Source organism: Miniopterus natalensis, chromosome 7 (assembly GCF_054644295.1).
Source record: "Miniopterus natalensis isolate mMinNat1 chromosome 7, mMinNat1.hap1, whole genome shotgun sequence".
NCBI classification, from domain to species: domain Eukaryota; kingdom Metazoa; phylum Chordata; class Mammalia; order Chiroptera; family Miniopteridae; genus Miniopterus; species Miniopterus natalensis.
The window spans coordinates 44005848-44025103 of record NC_142087.1 but is presented as its reverse complement, the minus strand read 5'-3'; the positions used below and the strand labels follow the sequence as shown (position 1 = coordinate 44025103).

General features: G+C 41.8%; 1 pseudogene; it reads right to left on the bottom strand.

Annotated features, from left to right (window-relative positions):
- The window catches only part of LOC107535941 (protein PIMREG-like), a 73050-nt pseudogene extending 54762 nt beyond the window's left edge, over positions 1 to 18288 (bottom strand).
- Between the last annotated feature and the right edge of the window lie 968 nt (positions 18289 to 19256).

The window sequence follows — 19256 nt, the reverse complement described above, 5'->3', positions numbered from 1 at the left end:
TTTTTCTATTTTCTATTTTTATTATAATGCTGTTCTAAAAACTTTATGTGATTCTTTGCTCATAGACATTGATTTCCTACAGGTAGTAGAAAGTAACTCTAGTAGGTTTCACTAAGGTCCAAATATTAACTTTCATTTCAATTTAACAAACATGTACTGCACACCCCCCTGTGGGTCAGGCACTGTGCTGGGTACAGACTGGTAAACAAGGCAGGCATGAGCCCTGTCCTCAGGGATTTTATAATCCAGCGGCAAAACCGGGTGTTAAGAATATAATTACAATAAAGGGTGATGAGTGTTACGACGAGGAAAGTAGAGAGAGTGCATAACAAAGGGACCTAATTCAGGAGAAATGCTGTTTAACCTGAGTCTGGATGGCTAGTGAAGGGGAAGAGCAGGAGGCTGAGAGAATAGTAGGTACAGAGATAATTATTCATGTTCTTTAGTTTATTTCCTAATGGCTTATTTCTTTAGTTGGTGGCTGCTGCCTTAATCTGAGTCTGTTAGAGCATCAAAACTCTTTGTTGAGTCTATCAAAATAATAAGTTCTACTTCTCACTTTTTTCCTGCTCCAAAGCCAATGATAATTTAAATAACGTTTGTAATACACTAGAAGTTCCTAATGGGGCAATTGAATAGATCAGGCAGTTAAGTAGATTAGGATCAAGTGTTGATTGGGCCACTCTTTAATGAAATGATGACCATAGTAGACACTAATGGCAACATGCATGTGCCTTCAAAACTATTAAGATAATAATGTGATTTAATTTTAAAGGTAAAAAATATTTTGGGAATGCCAATAAATAATAATTTATTGGCTTTTGCTTAAAAAAACAAGTAGCTTGGGCATCAGAGTTTGTGCCACATCTGAATGTGGTGTTGTCATGTCAGCCCTGTGATGTAGTATCAGGGCTTTAAATCTTCTTAGAAACCCATTCCTCATTTGTTGTGATAAATCCTAGCTGTTGATGGTCTCAGTTTTATGTGGTTATATATGCTTCATAGTTATTTACTCTAATCAGCTTGAGGGTTGCATCAAACTGATAAATTACAATTAATATTCAACAAAATTATAACAAAACAGATTCCGGGTTCTCAATGCATATGTATACCCCCTTTGATGATATTATTTCTGAAATTCAGGAATATTCAAGGCTATGACTTGTTACTGATATTCCAGCCTGTGCTGGAAATGGAAGTGGGTAGAAGAACTTATTTCTGTTTTCCTTTCATCCTAAATTATTGATTTGTTCAACGAGAACCAAAGCGTGCCGTGGGGCACCAAAAAAGATCAGTGGAATATTATTCTTAAGCTTACCTTTAAGTTGTAAAGGTAAATTCAGAATAAAATAAATCTGACTGGGCTCGAGTAGCAGTCAATGCTGGTGATATAAGTTTAAGATGAAAATAAACACTCTACCATATATACCTAGCAAAAGGTCAAAGAATATTTGATAGACTATCATGGTAGACCTTTCTTTCATCACCTGTGAGCAACTAATGTTAAATATATCCAGGCACTACCATAATGACTTAGTATTGGGCTAAAATAATCTTAATTTGTGTTCATTTTTATCATAATTCTTCATACAAATATTTTTATTCTAAATTGGTATCATATTGTGGAGCCACTGTGGAATAGGAAAACTGCATGGGTTTTTAAAAGTCATACAAGATATCAGTTCAAATTCTGGCTCTACCACTTAAGAATTATGTGATCTTGAGGTAAATAAAAAACCTTGTTGTGTCAGTTTCATTATCTATAAAATGGATGTTTGTATGTGTATGCACATATATGAATGTCTATCATCATCTATCTATCATCCATCCATCCATCCATCCATCCATCCATCCATCCATCCATCCATCATCTATCATCAGTCTTACCTAACCTATCTATATACATACAGGTACATATTCTTCTTAGTAATTAAACTGTGTGTCATTAATCAAGTGTATTATTAGAGCAATTAGACTGCAGTATGATATCTAAGAGACTATACCATCTTGAAATTAGAAGTCTTTGCAATTGGTAGGTTAAAAATGAATAGCAATGTGTTGACTGATTTCAGTGATTTAATAATCAAGCCAGGCTAAAACTTAACTAGTGCTATGTTAGATTTATATAGAAGCATAAGACCAGATCTGCTGAGTTTATTTTATCATAATCCCTCTCTCCCTTCGGTATCTAAAAATGGAATCAAGTTCCTTTCTCTGAACCCATCTCTCTATGATCAGTCTCCTGGCCCCAATTTATTCAAATGACCAGCCTGTCTGCTCCATGTTTGAGGAACTTCCTTTGCTCATTTTCTTCTTCATGCAAATCTCTCTTTTCAGGGAGTTTATTATCTAGGGAAGGAGAAGGACATTTAAACAAAGTAATTATTGTAAAGTGAGATGAGTGTTATGTGAAATTTACAGGGTGTCATAACAACAGAGAGCAGGGAAACCTAATCTGACATTTCTGAGAACTGCCATTGATATTCAACAAATATTTGATGACTACTTAGTGTGGGCCAGACATGTATCAGGTCTAGTTGGGTGTTTAAAAGGAAATGCAGTAGACAATAATATTGTACTATAATGATGTAATGTGACAAATATTCAATGCAATCATATTATAACATATAAATTTATCAAAATAGCATACTTACATACCTTTTATTTACAAAATGCAACATGTCAAATTTATCAAATAAAAAAATAAAAGGAAATATAACAGGCTGGAACCTGAAGAATGAATAGGTAATATCTATGTGACAGGAGGTAGGAGAGGAAGATTGTTTTCAGGGAATAACTGGAGGGTTGAGTGATGGTTTTATGTGGGGTAAGAACAAGAGTGAGCTGAGGCCAAGCTAGTCCTGGGTTTCTATATTGGGCAGCTGGGTAGATGAGAGTGCCATTTACAGAAATGATTACTAGCAAGTTTGGGGCGTGAGGGGTTGAAGATTCACTCATTTATTTATTCCACAGTTATTTCTTGATTGTATTCTATGTGCCAGGCTCTGTTCTAGGCATTAGGAATATAACCACACAAAAGGAACCAAAATTCCAGCCAAGATGTAGCCTATAATCTAGTGGAGGGAAATAAACAATAAACAAAGTATATAGCATGTTAGGTACTTTTAAGTGTTATAAAGACAAAAAATCAGGAAAAGAAGATAAGAAAAGCTAGGTCAAAAGGTGGGTTGCAATTTTATATAGGATTTTCAGGAAAAGTTCTATGTAGAGGCAATAGGTGCCTAAAGTTTTCAAGGACATGAGAGAACAAGTGCTTCTATTGAGGAAGAGCAGACAGAGAAAAAGCAAATGCAAAGGCCCTGGGTGAGAGCGAGTCTGCCCAGTATGGCTGGAGTGATCTGAGTAACTGGACAGTAGTAGGAAATAAAGTCAGAGGAGTGGAAGAATGGAGGCAAATTACGTATGGCCTTGAGGTCATTATAATGCCTTAGGATTTTACTTACATCAGGATGGGTAGATATTTAAGGGTTTTGCGCAGAGGGTGACATGTGATGCACACTTAAAAAATATTACTCTACCAAGGTCGGCTTTGGAAATGTTGAGTTTGAGGACCCATGGGCTAACCCAATGGGTTATTCAAAGATAACTGAATACATGGGTCCGGAGCTCAGGAAGTCTGCAGAGAGACACGTGTGTGTCATTAATGGTTGGGCGATAATGGCAGCCATGAGAATCAATAAGATCATTCAGGGGAGTGTACAGAATGCAAGACACAGGGGTACTGGGATGGTGCCTGAAGGGGGTTGGTGGGGGTGGTGGTGTCTGTGACAGAGATGATAGAGGGCAGGAGGAAACTCAGCAAACAGTGCGTCAGGAAGCCCAGGAAAGAGCCCCGAGAAGGATGGGGGTAAGTAGTGCCCAAAACATGCCCAAAGGGCACATAAGGACAAGAAAGCATACACTGGATTAAATGACTTGGGAACATTGATGACAGGCAAAAGCATCTTCAATGGAGTGGTGATGGGGATGATGGAAGAGGAAGGTGAAGAAACTGATGAAGTGAGCACTCCATTTCCAAGTCTGGCTGTGAAGGGGAGCAGAGGACAGGGTAGAATCTGAAGGAAGGGGGTTTGTAAGGTGGAAAAGACTCAAGTATGATCTAAAAGGTTGATGAAAAGAAGGTACCACCAAAGAAAAGGAAGTTTAAATCCCAGAGAGAGGGAGTGATAGATGACTTGAGACTGTCATGAAGGTAGGGAGGAGAGCATGAGACCTGGGACGGAACGCAGGGATGAGAGCTGGAAGGAGGGCTCCTGAGGGGAAAACAGCAGTGGCTTCTACTTGGTGAGAGTCTGAAGCCCTGGTAGTATTTTACCCACAGACATGATTGTTTCAAATACACGGGGCGACATGGTGGGTCAAGCATGGGGAGCAGGTAGTGGCTACTGAGGCTACCGGCTGTCGCACGATAGAGCAATTACTCATCTCTCTCCTGGGAGCCCAAGGGGATGGGCCCCTCTCCTCCTCCTTCTCCTTCTTCTCCTCCTTCTCCTTCTTCTCCTCCTTCTTCTTCTTCTCCTCCTTCCTCCTTCCTCCTTCCTCCTTCCTCCTTCCTCCTTCCTCCTCCTTCCTCCTCCGTCTTCCACCGTCTTCCTCCTCCTTCTTCCTTCTTCCTCCTTCTTCCTCTGCCGCCTTCTTCTTCTTCTTCTTCTTCTTCTTCTTCTTCTTCTTCTTCTTCTTCTTCTTCTTCTTCTTCTTCTTCTCCTCCTCCTCCTCCTCCTCCTCCTCCTCCTCCTCCTCCTCCTCCTCCTCCTCCTCCTCCTCCTCCTCCTCCTCCTCCTCCTCCTCCTCCTCCTCCTCCTCCTTCTTCTTCTTCTTCTTCTTCTTCTTCTTCTTCTTCTTCTTCTTTGTCTCCGTCTTCGTCTTCTTTCTCTTCTTTTTCTTCTTTCTTCTACTCCTTTTCCTCTCCTCCTCCTCCTTCTTTTTCCTCACATTTTCGGTTTTATTTTTTTCCAGTGTTATTTTGTATTGGTTTCAGGTGTACAGCATAGTGGTTAGACAATCATCTATTTTACAGAGCGTCCCCCTGATAGTTCCCTTACCCACGTGGACCAGAGGGTAGACCTGTTCTTGAGGGTGTCTTCTTTTTCTTGCAAAATATCAGGTGACCGTCTGACGGGACCTGGCCCTAATATCATGAAAAGAAAAATCATTTTCATCCCATCATCTTGTACTGAAGTTCAACATATATTTTGCAATAGTGCTTTTGCAAGCATTGATATCACATGCTCTTTTAAAAACTTTTATTAAACTAAACATTTTCTTACAGAATTTTCACAGTAACTTTTGAAACCTATGACTAATTTGTTAGTTCTATTTATGATTCAGTCAAATGGAATTTTCCCAATTCTCTTTCAAGCCCACTCAAAATATGAATATAGCCCAGCCAGCGTGGCTCAAGGATTGAGCATGGACCTAGGATCCAGGAGATGGCAGTTCAATTCCTGGTCAGGGCTCATGCCCGGGTTGCAGGCTCGGTTCCCAGTCAGGGGTATGCAGGAGGCAGCTGATCAATGACTCTCTCATCACTGAAGTTTCTCTCTCTCTCTCTTTCTCTCTCTCTCTCTCTTTTTTTCTCTCTCTCTCTCCCTCTCCTTTCCTCTCTCTGAAATCAATAAAGACACATAAAAATAAAAAAAAGAATATAGCTTAGCAAAGTATAATGTCTTCCTTTTTTTTTTTCTTCAGAGGACTCACTTCAACAGGTGTAGGTAAGAAAAATATTTAAATTATGTAAACTTGAATTTGGTTAACTCAGGTTACCAAATATTTTTAATTACTTGGTCTGTATATTTTTATCATTAATTTTGTTCTTTAAGTGAATTTACCAAAATCAAATAATACCTTGCCACTTTCTACACAGGACAATTACAAAGGGATTTTTCTTCATCTATAAATAGAGAAACCCATGATATGAAACATACACTGACAACACTTGAATCAACTCTAAGCTTAATTTCAACAAAATCACTTTAGGAAGCTGTTCACACTGACAAGTGGATCTTGCCTTGAGTTAAAGTCCTTCAATATGGTTGGCGGGAGGCGGATGAAAATTCATATTTAAACCTATGGTGGCTTTTTTCTTCCATCTCTAACGAGATGTCTCTTACTTCCTTTTTGTCACTTGGTATAAACTGTTGAATTAAATCACTTCAAGGTAGATTGAAAAAATTTTCAATGTGGTTGGCTTTAATGCCTGATATAAGAAGGGAACACAGAAATGGTCAATCCCAAAGACCATCAAATCTTTCTTTTAAAGGACTTCATAACCACATCTTTCTCTTTTGATTTCTTTGTGAGAAACTGCACACACACAGCTCTTTTATTTAATGAAGTGTGATAATTAGGGAGAAGTTCTAGGGTACTGGTGATACCATCTTTAAGGGATACGTTAGGACCTGCCTTCTCAGTCCAGAGCTAGAAGGAAGTTCACTGCTGAACTGCTTGTCTAAGCAGGAAGACTCACATCACTCTCAGAGAGCTGTGTTGGTTCAACGAAAGTATTATTCACAGGCAAGGAGACTGGAAGATCCAAAAATAGTTGACCCTTGAAGTAGAGTCATTGCCTTTTTGAGTTTGAAGTTACAGATACATAATTATGTTAATTAGTATAAGGGGAAGCCTTTACTTCTTAACATTAAAAGAAATAATAGTCCTTATATTCCTGTTTATTGGATTTCAAGACTCCTCCAAAGTGGAAATCTGAAAAAAATAAGTTGCTTTATAAATTATTTGAAAGTTTCTCTTTGTAGAACTAAGCAACATGTCAAACATTTCATATATCTTATGACTCAGGCACCTACTTAAAACTTTCTCCTCTTGTGTTTGATTATAAAAAGGAGCCCTTGAATAAGAAAATGAAGACATTTGCTGGTTTCCCCTCATGCTTTAATCAGTTCATATCCGACAGGTGCCTTTATTTTCCTGGCCTTGAAATCTTTCTGGATGGGATGTGGGAGAGATATTTGCGAACGCCCTCGTGGTCAGCAAATGAATCTTTGTCCCTTTTGCTTTCTTCTTCTTTTTTCCTGTGTTCTTACTGCATCCTCCTCCCTCCAACACACACTCACACGCATGCCTCCAAAGTCCCCATTCCTATCTTTCCATCGGGGCAGAGAAAAGCTTTGAGAACCGGCTGACTGGTTTGTAGCCATCCATCCGCAGCTGAGGACACAACCTGAATGTCTTCAGGTTCCATAACCTATGAGACAGATGAGGTCACCTAGCCTTAGCATCTGGATTCTGCTGCCCATAGTTGTTTACCCTTGAACCATGTAGTGCCGGCAAAGCTCCCCTATGCATTCCTTGCCATTTCCAGGGCTGTCTTGCATTTTACCGTATTGCATTGATCCCAGTTCGAGTGGCCCACCTCCCTGGGCCTCTAGGTGTCTTCTTGGGCACTTGCTATACTCAGCTGGGCTCCAGCCAGTGCCCTACTGTTTCCTTCATCATTCCTCTCTGCCAGGCCAGCCCTGCCCCGGTCTAGAGGCTGTCTTTCCATTTTCTTTTGTTTTTTGTTGTTGTTGTTTTTTGCCGCTAATCCCATCTCTTCAGAGCAGATCAAAAATCTCAGTTCACAAGGTTGGGTGGAAAACTAGATGTCTCCCATTTCCTGCTTTTCTTCTTTCTTAGTCAAATACAAAATCCCTCAGGCAGAGTAAATTCATGCAGATCAGAATCCCAGATAAGGTTTATGTGGGGTACTCTGATATAGCCATTTCTTGGCCTCCTAAGGTACAACGTGAATTAAAATAAAACAAACCTGCTTTGTGCTCTGCACTGTGCTAGGTACTTACCTTTGCTATTCCATTAAGTTCTTATAGACCTTTGCTTCGCGGTGTTTATTGTTATTTTCATTTTAGAGATGAGAAAAGGAGGAATTCACCTACCGAAGACCACGGTGCTGATGAAGCAGGAGTCAGGATCCGAGTCTAGGTCCTGCAGTCGGAATCCGAGTCCAGGTCCTGCAGTCAGGATCCGAGTCCAGCTCCTGCAGTCAGGATCCGAGTCCAGGTCCTGCAGTCAGGATCCGAGTCCAGGTCCATGCTCATCTTCGTGCCCGTTGCTTCTCACTCTGGAAAAGTAGTCACTTTCATCCCAGCTAAATACCCCTTAACTTTTCAGAAGAAAAACTACTCTGAAAAAGACATAAACAATTCAGCTTTTTCTGTCAACCTAAAACTGATCAAAATAAAGTCTATTAATTTAAAAAAGATAGGAACACTCCTGGCTAAAGCGGGCCAAGAGGTGTGTTTATACATCATCATTATCACAATTATTTTAGATATTCACAAGGAGAGTGAAATGACATCATTCCTGGGAAAGTGCTTAGAACCACCACCTTGTTACACGAGGATCATAACGCGAGGGCGAGCGAGGAGTTACCTTTTCACACGGAAGCTACGTTATGCTAGTGCTGGAGGCGGCGGGATACTTGGACAGTAATACGAATCTTTACCTGCTAGCGGAACAAACATGAACTGACTTTGCAGCTGCTGATCTGACCCTTTCACGAACACAGAATTGTCTTAAAAGATTCTTTTCAATGATTCTTTCTTAATATTTTGTAGGTCTTTTATTCTTGTTCCAGAAGCCAACCCCCCCAAGTTGCTCCTCTGTTGAATGAAATATAATATGAGAGAGCTGATCTTGCAATAGTTCCTGGAACTGCGACTTGGGAGAAGGAAGGGAGTGGAGCTTCACAGACAACCCCCACCCACAGGGAGTGTGCGTGTGCGTGTGCGTGTGCGGGAGGGAGGGAGGCTGGAGCCCGAGGAAGCGGGAGGGACGCGGAGGGCCGTCTCCGCCAGGCCCGGCTGCTTTCCTGAGCAGGCATGACAAGCCTGGGGCCTGACGTGGACCATGTGGTTCCGTTACCAACTCACAGCTGTGGGACAGGACCTTGTCTCACCTTTCTATGGAGAACATTCTAGTTTTACTTTCTATTTAACTTCCTTTGCAATAAGGAGACGTGAGGGGGATCTTTACTTCCAAAGGACTCTCCGATACTCCTTTCTAATTCTTACAAGGTGACATATTAACTTCTCCTTCCTTTTTAGTTTGGCAGATGGAAAATATGGTTAAATGAGGTGGCTCAGAGCAGCTGCTGGAGCCTGGGAGCCCGCAGGCCGCCCCCTCCCTCCTGTGGCCCTCAGCACGTCCACAGGCTGGGGAGCGGCGTTGTCCCTGGTACACCTGGGCTTCGGTGGGTGCTGACACGCCACGCCGAAGGCAACCGTAGCGAAGTGCTAGTGTTTCTCAGACAGCCTTTTAGAGAGATGGCTACAAGGAAAAGGAAACCCAGAAGCGCTGACAACGGGGCGCCTTTCCAACCTCTCGACCTTTTGTCAGGAGCAGCCCTGCTCTCCTCCTAATCTCCCAGCAAAAGTCGTCTTTGACTATATCCCCTCCTTGTTTTGCCCCATGTAGCTAACTGGTCCTAACTGGAGAAATGGAGGAAGTGTGGCAAATATGGATGCTGCCATGGGCCCTCAGTTCAGTTATTACCAATATGGTGCTTACTGAGCAGTGGAACAGTTACTATTTCATGCTTTTTTTGGACTACTTATTTTCTTTTATTATAATATTTGGACTACTTTTGTGCCAGGACAGACATAATGAGTATTAGAACAAATGTGTCTGGCTTGGGAATTCCCTGACCATAAGGAAGAGTAGATGACAGATACTCTATGAAAACCAGAATTGATGCCATAGCCACAGCTTTTCCTTCTACGTAGAAAAACCAACTTTTGATCACTAGCTTTGACACATCTTCAAAGATAGTGGGAATAAAATTACTTCTGACATTGTAGTTTTCCCTCAGTAGTTTAGAACCGACATAATAAGAGAAATGTTGACTGCTCAACCAAGTAGCAATTCAAATGAATCCCACAAGAACAGGAAGCTGAGTGGAAATCCAAATATAAGCTGTACCCTAAAGTTGCCATCAATAATCCCTGAAGTGAGAACAATGAAATTAGAATATTGTTTGGGTTGCCCTCCCACCTGATAACTGAACAAGGAATCGGCCTATTTTCATCATTTCCAGTTCAAGAGCTAACGAGGTGGAGAAAGTCCAACAGAAACTGGGCAGTGACGTGTGCTCCTTTGTCAATGACAAAATCATGTAGCAATTTCCTGGTCTGCAAAAACATCCCAATAAATCTCCTCTGTATACCATTAGGAAGAAGTTGTGTGGAACAGGGTGGACTTCAGAAGGCTGCTAACCTTGGGCGGCTCTGCTGTTATCCTGCTCTTATTACTCAATGGAAAATTCAGGGAATCGCTAAGTAACAGGAGACTAGGTTCAGGGTCATAAATCTCTGAGAGATGCTCGCTGACAACCATGCTCTGCAGAGTGATTTTACCAAGGTCGTTTTTGCTGAGCTTCCTTTGAGTTGGAGGCTCCAGCTCACTGTCAGGCCCAGAGCCAGGCTCTTAATCATCAAGGAACCAGAGGGCGAGGGGTGTGGAGGCCATGAAAAGTAAGGTTAGGCCTGGTCCCAGTGTCCAATGGAGCCTGGGAGGAAGCCCCATACAAAATGGCAGGCCCTTGGGAGCCTCCCCACCATAGCTGAGAGCTTCTCTGCACCTGCTGTTTGAGTCTTATTACTCAGTCCTCCGGGGACTTCCCACTATTCATTAAATCAAAAATAAACTCCTGACCACTGTCTTCAGTCTTCTCAGTATGCTTTAAACATCTGCACATATCTTCTACTCATTCTTGGATTTAGCCACAGTGGCCTTCTGGTATCTGCACCTGGCTTGCTTCCTTCTAAAGCTTAGACGCCCGTTGAGGCAAAGGCTGAGCTCCCTTTTGAATTTCTTGTGGGTGACAAAAATACCAAAGGGAAAGGGAGACTAACAAGGGCCAAAGGCACATTTGGAAGCCCTTTTGTAGTTGCAGTGAGAGAGGGGTTAAAAATACAACCAAGGTAAGGACTTCGGCACATAGGAAGATTGGGCTTGCTCTGCCGCTGGGGAGGTAGAAGTGTCTTGGAGCTGCTTCAGAGTTGCAAGGGGAAGGGTAGGGACTCGAGAGCGCTGGAGCCCTATGTCTATGGTTTCTGAATACTGATGAGCTATTTTACCTGCTGCTCAGGGCAGCGTTATGAGACAGACTAAGTGGGCATTATTATTTTCATTTTTGAGGTTTTAAATTAAGATTTTGAGAGATTATAAGACTGCTCAGTAAGTCTGAACCCCACTCTTGTGATCCTCAATTATATCTGGTTTATGCCAGGGGTCAGCAGTTTCTTTTGTAAAGGCCCAGGCTGTAAATACTTTAGGCTCTGTGACCACTCTGTCTCTGTTGCAACCACTCAACTCTGTCATTGTAATGTGAAAGCGTCCATTGACAATACATAAACAAATGGGCATGGCTGTGTGCCAATAAAGCCTTATTTACAAAAATAGGCAGTGGGCCTGTGGGCCTTAGTCTGTGGATACCTATCATATGCCATAGAGCTGTAACTTACTTTACATCAAGAGGAAGGATTCATAAGCTATTAAGTTCTTTTGTGAATTTGAATTTTCAAAATGTGGCTATTAAATAATGAAGTGTAAAGGAACACAACCTAACCTAACCTAATGGGACTCAGATAACAAGGAAAGAACACAGGGAATTTAGTCAACGCGAGGGTTACTTAATCTTGAGGTGGCAGGAACCCAGCGGATACCCACAGCAGATAAGGGAAGTGGGTGATGTTGATCAGTTGATTTCCCAGGGTCCTCAGCAGTGTGAGCGGCCTGAGAACCTCAGGGATCTTTTCTCAGCTCTCTGCCTGACTAGGGCTTGGTCATCTCTCAGCTGAGCTTCAAGCCCTGCATTTCTGACTTTGAGCACTTCTCCCAGAAGCTGTCATTTCTCTGATATGACAAATACCCTGGAACTTGCTCCCTGTGGATAAAATGCAGGCTCTTCCCTGAGGTGAGAATCAGAGGCCTTGACAGGGAAGGGAACTGGAACAGGTCTTTGAGGCCTTCTACCCACTTCTAGCTTCAGCCTGATGACCTTATTGTTGGGTGACACTTTTCCTGCTCACGTAACTGGCTAGCTCTCCACTAAGGCTAGGAGGGAAAATAGGAGAAACCCTAGGATTAGAACTCATTCTTTGAACATTGTGAATTTCTGTTATGCTCAGAAAATTGGGCTCACTACCAGACACCAAGAGTCGAGTCTCAAACACTTTTCATGGTCTTCAGTGTCCATTTCCAGTTGTGTCTTACCCTTATCCCTCCTGCTGTTCTGTCACCGAGGATGGTTTCTCTTCACCCCTCTCTTCCTCTCTATTTGTTCAATTCCTGCCTGTCTTTAAGGCGAACTTATGAAGGAGTTGCTGTCTCTCTCAGGAGCTTTCTCTTTTCAGTCCTTTTCTGCCTGTACCATTCATTTAGCATTTTATTTTAAGCTGACTTATGATCTCTTATGTAAATTAATTAGCTTTTCATATATGTCTTGCTTTGCAATGGTAACTCAGCTACTTGAAGGCATTAGCCAGGTTTTACATTTTTGTTTCTTCCAGCACATGCTAGCCTCACTCTACCACCTCGGTAAACACCTGTTAAAAGGGCTAAACCCATAACTATGACCTTTCGATGGGCCTCTACCAGGGAGGTTCTCTTCTCTGTTTCTTAGCTCCTTAGTGTTAAAACTGTCTTAATTGGCTAGCTCTTTCGGATGGTCACTGTTCCCTTCTCTCTCTCAAAACTTGACATAAGTTACTTTAGGGGCACGTTGGAAGACAGGAGTGACAGCACATATGAAAGTATCACTTTCCATCGAATTTCACTTTGTTCAAATCTAAGCAGTGCTCTCTGTAAAACTCATGAAAGCAGAGACCATGTCTCAGCATCAGATTTCTCATCATTAGGTCTCCTCCATTTAGCAAGGGCCTGCCACATGGTAGATGCTTAATAATTACTGGTTGAATAAAAGAATGAACAGAGATGCAAAAACAAAAGCCTCTCTCTGGGCTCACCTCTCCTGATATAACCCACTAGAGCTTGCTTCACAGCTCGCTGGTGTGTTTCCTAATTCATCCATCAAGTTTTCCCTTTGTGGAAATCCCTCCGCAGAGTGGGAGGGTCACATGTGCAGCGACCTCTCAGTGTGACCATTTGCTGGTCTGAATATTAAGGCAAAACCTAATTTAAGGGTCCAAATAATATGTCTATAGCCACTTGATTATAGTGTAACGCAGTTCATTTTCCCGAATAACACTTGAATAAAAGTATTTTCTTCTTTGGGGTCAGCTGTATTTATTTAATTGGCTCTTATGCATAGTTACCACAAGGTGGCAGTACAGGAGCCCCTACGTGCCTGGTAGGGACATGGAGATCTTTTAAACTGAGATACAGATCTTCCCTCAGGTTTCCAACATCATAATTATGTCCACATAACCTAATCTGTGGCTAGGTAGATTTTGTAATTAAATACATACTCACATAAGTTCAAATACTCACAAATTTCTCCCATACAACCTATCCCGTATGCGAGGGTGAATATTCTGGGTATCCCATCCAGCACGTATTAACCAAGTGTGAGTCACATGTATTAATAATAAAGTAATCTCTTGTGTAAGTACGGAAAAGCAATTAAAAAAACTTGTTAATGAAACTTTTAAGGGAGTATACCAAGAATAAGCCATTTCAGGGGTGGTATTAATTATTTCAGAGAAGATGACAGCAGTTCTGAGTTGGGATGGGGAGGGACTCTATAGAAGGAAGGTCTATATAAGGCTAGAGGGGAGAGGTGCATAGGGGAGTTGTCATCATTTTTGGCTACAAACATTTACCGAGCACAAATTGTCCAAAAGCTGGCCTTGCCTTTTTAAGAGCTTAAGATCCAATATTATAAACAATGGGGGGAAAAGCCAGCAAACATGTGAAAAGACAAATGCCAAGACCATCATCTGAAAAGGAGGGAGGTAAAGAAGGAAGAAATACTGATTTATGTTTTGCCAGGGGATGAGAGACGATAGTAGGAACAAGCAGTAAGAAATGGTCAAAAGATCATGGGACTAATAGGAAGGAGACTCCAGCTCTGCCCTTCCTCATTCCAGGACACCTCAGTTTCCTCATGTGCAGAAGAAGAATTTGGACTTGGGTTTTGGAAGCATTAACAGAAATATATTTTGTCAACAGTTGATGTTAATGGGTACACATCAAAAAGGGTTTGTGTTGAAATAAGTCTGGGGAAAGCAAATTATTATATTGCATCTCATCCTCTCCCTCTGCTCCTCAGAGAGTCAAGATGTATGTTAGCATATTAAAGGCCTGGGGTGAGGAAACTGGCTATTCAAACTTAATTTAGCCACTGAACACAATTCCTCCCTCCAGTGCACTGAGAAGCAGCAATTCACATTATATAATGTGAATTCTATAATTAATAAAGATAATTATCTTAAATAGATAATTTGGGAACCACTGACTTAAGAAATCTTTAAGGCCTGTTCCAGCTCTAGCATCTGGAGCAGAAGCTCTCAGACAGCAGGAAACCATGTCTGACTTATTTACTCACTACCCCTAGTGCTCGGCATAAGTGACCGATAATGTTTATAAAATCAATGACTACACTGTGGCCGGTATAGATTTTCCCCTCCCTCTCCTTCTAGGAAGCATCGGCTATATCCATCTTCCTTCTGAAGTTATGTGCATATCAAATTAGGGCAACTCCAGCGATAGAAAAGAGACAAAGACTTTTTTTAGTCTAAAAACACAGGGGAATTATGCTAAGTCTTTCTTGGCAATGTAAAACTGTGATTGTCTTGAAGATATTTGACCTTAACAGGATTGTTTTTTTCATTTCCTCCTCTGTTTTCATGAATAGAAGAAGTCTTATCAAGATCCAACTAGTAAAAAGCCAAAATCAAATGGAAGAAAATGACCAACAACCCCATTCTGAAGATGAAAGTGAAGAAAGAAATTCCAAAATGAGGGGAGACCTGGAGGTTTTTAAGAGGCTCATGGGAATAAAAGATGAAAAGAGAGATTCTGCAGAAGGGGGAAGCTCCCTGAAGGATGGGGGCATGGTGACCAAGTGGTTGGCTCCAAAGTTAAGAAAGAAGTTTGGGAGGCTGGTAGAATGAGCTCAGTAAGGTGGAGGAATCACTCTGTATGCTAGTTAAACTCTGTATGGGTTTACAATGGGCATCTTGAATCAGAAGTAAAGAACTCATAGGTGTAAATTCTGTATATGTGAGTATTCAGTTAAAAGTAAAACTTTTCTCAGGGACTAGACAGTACCATTCTGTTATTAAAGGGATGGGACAAAGTGCTAAAAAGCCAACTCTACTGATAGGACAAGCTCTATACAGTGAGATTTCAGGCTGCACCCATTCAAAGATATCTGCTGCCTCCTATGAACTCCAAGACAAGGTTTGGAAAATACCTTTTAAAATGCAATATGTGGCCTGGCCAGAGGAGTAGTAGCGCATTAGGGGTCACATTCACATTGCACAGAAAGGAGTCCTAGGAGACAGGACACTGGACAGATACATTTTGTTGGAGAAAGAGAAACTGTCTAGTGTGGGGCAATACTGCAGGATTGTTTTGCAGAGGCCCTGGGAGTCCAGAGTCAGGGCTGTGGGTGCGAAAGTTTGGAGGGGGACTCCACATACAAGGTGTGTGGGAGACACCAAAGGTATGTTTGATCTGCTTTACAATTTTGTGCAGAGCAGACATAAAAAGAGACACTGTAGAAAACAAAAGGTCCTGGAAAATAGCCAAGGCTCCCCATTTCTGCTTTATACCAACTTTCTTTTTCTTATTAAGTAATTCATCTGTAATGACCAATTAATAATGTTTATAATTATTAAATATTTATACACATATTTGTACAAATATATTTGTAATTATTTTAAAGTAAATGAAATCAAAATCCAGGTTTGAGATTACTCTTACAATACTTCATTCTTCCTTGCTTTCATTCCAACATGATTCTTCAGTAAGGAGAGAAAGGAACAGGGTTGCAGTTGGCACTCTGGAATTGCATAGAGCCCGCAGTCTATGTTTCCATCAGAAACTAGTGGGATCTGTCTGGTACTGACTTGGAGTTAATAACTGTAGTGATTATAAATTACTCTACTGCTTGACTTCCCCTCCAAGTTATTTTGAGTTTCATCACCATGTATGTCTTCTGTGGAGGTATGTCCCATGTGTGAATGTCACGTAGCACCTAGCAGATAGCATCTGTAATATTGCGAAGAAAGTTGACACTGGCCCGAGTCCATCTCTCCAGTCAGGTGGAACAACTTTGGAGACTTAAAGTGGGACAAATCCTTTAGTCATGTGGATGCCATTTTTAAAGCAACACAAGTTTGTAAGAGTACTGGATGCACAAAATTTTCCTTCTATTTAGATAAAATTCAGCTTATATGCTTGTTTTACATGGTTTGTGATATTTTTTCCTAAGTTTCTTCAACCTAGGAAAACAAATCTAACCCCTGCCTCAACATACCAAACACCCATGTAATACTTGGTATATATTGATTCCCATTAAAGAAAGAAACGGACAGGCTTCAAAGCATAAACAGGATATTAAACAAGTACATATTATAGTGTCAAGGTAAAGTGTTAATTTTTATCCAACAGGAAATGACTCTACTCAAGATATTTATTTTGTCTGCTTATTACAGTTTACTTTTAAGCAAAAAACTATTACTTTGAGTGAAAGGACGTGATTTATACTACTGTCCTTGGTTACCCTGAAGATTTAAATGTTATGTCAACTTTTCAACATTCAAAGCAGAAAGAAATTAATTTTCATTAAAGAAAACAAATAGCTTTTTAAGGTTCCAATGTCACCATCTTTCTTAGCAAAACAACCAAAAAGCAAGAAGTATCCATATACTGGCTCATTGAAATGTTACGACTATGTTTTTGACTTTCAGGTGATAGATATTTACCATTTTGTACAAATAAATATTGCTCAGTTTGGAAGTTTCAGGTTCTAATAGGAGTCCCCAAGAGAGTTTATGTGATTTAGATTGACAGATAAGACTCTTGTGCAAGCCACATAAGAGGACATGGGGGTGGAGTGGTGATGACAAAGATAGGACCCATCTATAGGTGCAATAGACTGAAAACGGTCCCAGAGATGTCCTTGTTATATCCACAGACCTATGAATGTTACCTTACATAAAAAAAAGAACTTTGCAAATGTGATTAAATTAAGGATCTTGAGATGGGGAGATCCTCCTGGTGGGCCCCTTGTAATCACAAGTGTTCATATAAGTTGGGGGCAAAAGATCAAAGTGAGAAAGAGGAAGTGTGGCAGGGGAAGCAAAAGTTGGAGTGATGTATTAGAAAGCGGAAGAGAGGCCATGAGGAAAGGAATACGGGTGGTCCCTAGAAGCTGGAGAAGGCAAGAGATGACTCCCACTTGGAGCCTTCAGGACTCAGCCCTATCAACACCTCGCTTTTAGCCCAGTGAGACCCATTTCAGACTTTCTGACTTTCAGAGCTGTAAGATGATAAACTCGTGTTGTTTTGAGCTACTAAGTTTATGGTGATTTGTTATAGCAGCAATAGGAAACTAATACCTATGGAACCCAAAGCTCCCTTTTTCTTCAGAGAAAACTCCTAAGAGGTAACATGGCGAAGAAGAGATGTTGGAGTTCAGCAGGTCATTGTTCAAATCCTGATTGTGTCACTTCCTGGGTGAACTTAAATAAGTTTTTTAACTTCAGTGACTCTAATTTTTTTCATTGGGAAAGGAGTTGCAACGGGAGTTAATTGGTAAGATGTGTAAAACATCCAGAATAATGCCTAAGTGATTGCCTTCAAGGTAGATCCCCGAGAAATGTTATCCCCACTCTCCACCAGGCTGCTGAAGATTCAGTGCACAAACCATTCACTTGGCAATTTCTACCTCGTCTTAGGAGCCCCCAGAGCCCTGGGAAGATACCTATGCTCGCTTCTCAGTGTGAGTCAAGGCAAAAAAGGCTGGCTTAGAGATTGTGTCCAAACCCAAAACCTAAGAAGAACTGGGGTGGGGATTTGGCTTTCCCTTGTGAACTTCTGACCTTGCCTGACTCACCTTGTCTCTCTGGGACCCGGGGACCACACTCTCTTATCCCACAGCGGCCCCGTGCTGATTCGGGAAGAGGGGGGCATGGCTGCGCCCAGCTGCAGCTGCCTAGGTTTGAAGATTAAATCCTGGCCTGTGGGCCCTGGGACGCAGGCAGCACAAGCCATCGCCTGCTCGCGGGCCCAGCCTGCGGGCGCCTTCAGTGTCAGCAAATTAGGGGCCACATTTCCAGCCATGGGCTCCGGTGACCGGGATAACATCATGAAGTGCTTTACGAAGCTATTTTCATTAGAGAATCTGGAGCAACCCCAGAAAGCCAATATTTGGTGGGAGAGAAGCAAATTTGAAAGGATCCCACGTAAGGGATAAAAGTAATTTCTTTCCTCACCCTTAAAATTTCATTATCCAAGGTGGGACACAAGAAGGACAAATCTTTGATGCTAAATATCTTTGGGAGATGCATTAAAGCTTGTCCCTTTCTGGTGTGTGAATTTTAAAGACAATTGGCCTTTGTCTACAATGTTTCCTCTAATCTTTAAAAACATTTTATTAGTCACTTTTAGTAGATTCAAAGAACACAACTCAGTGCCATAATCAAACCCATAACAAAGTTAATTTGAACTGTATTTAATAATCTCCATAATTACATTGTTCCACAAGGTAATTAGGTATGAGTGGTATGCAGTTCATGTAAATTCCTGTAGTTGTCATTACCTGTGTACTCCTACAAAGCTTTTAAATCTTTAGCTCAGAGTGGCCTATAAAGTAGCAGTGTCACAGTTCAGGTTAATTCAGTGACACTGTGTACATTCTGGTCCTTGAAGAGCATATGCCAAGGCGGGTTCGATGTGCTAGAGGCTTACTGGGGGGAACGCCTGGGAAGGGGGAAGGGGGAAGGGGAGAGGCAGGCCCAGGCAGAGAGCCTTCAGCCCCCGAGCGGCCGGGCACCTGTGGAGGAGGCGGGGAAGGGAAGAAGACTGGGTGGGAAGAATCCTGGGCTGGGGAGCAGTTTCAAGAAAGGTTTGGCCAGGCTGATGGCAGTCATGGAGCCCAAGGCACCTGTTAGAGGAGTCCTGGTGCTCCCAGGAATGGGCCAGCTCCAGTTCCCTGGGGGAACAGCCTGCCGGAGGCATGGCCTGGGCTTGGACACGGTGGTGGATCCCGCAGGCCAGTGGCTGGGCCATGAGGCAACTGTACTCCCTGT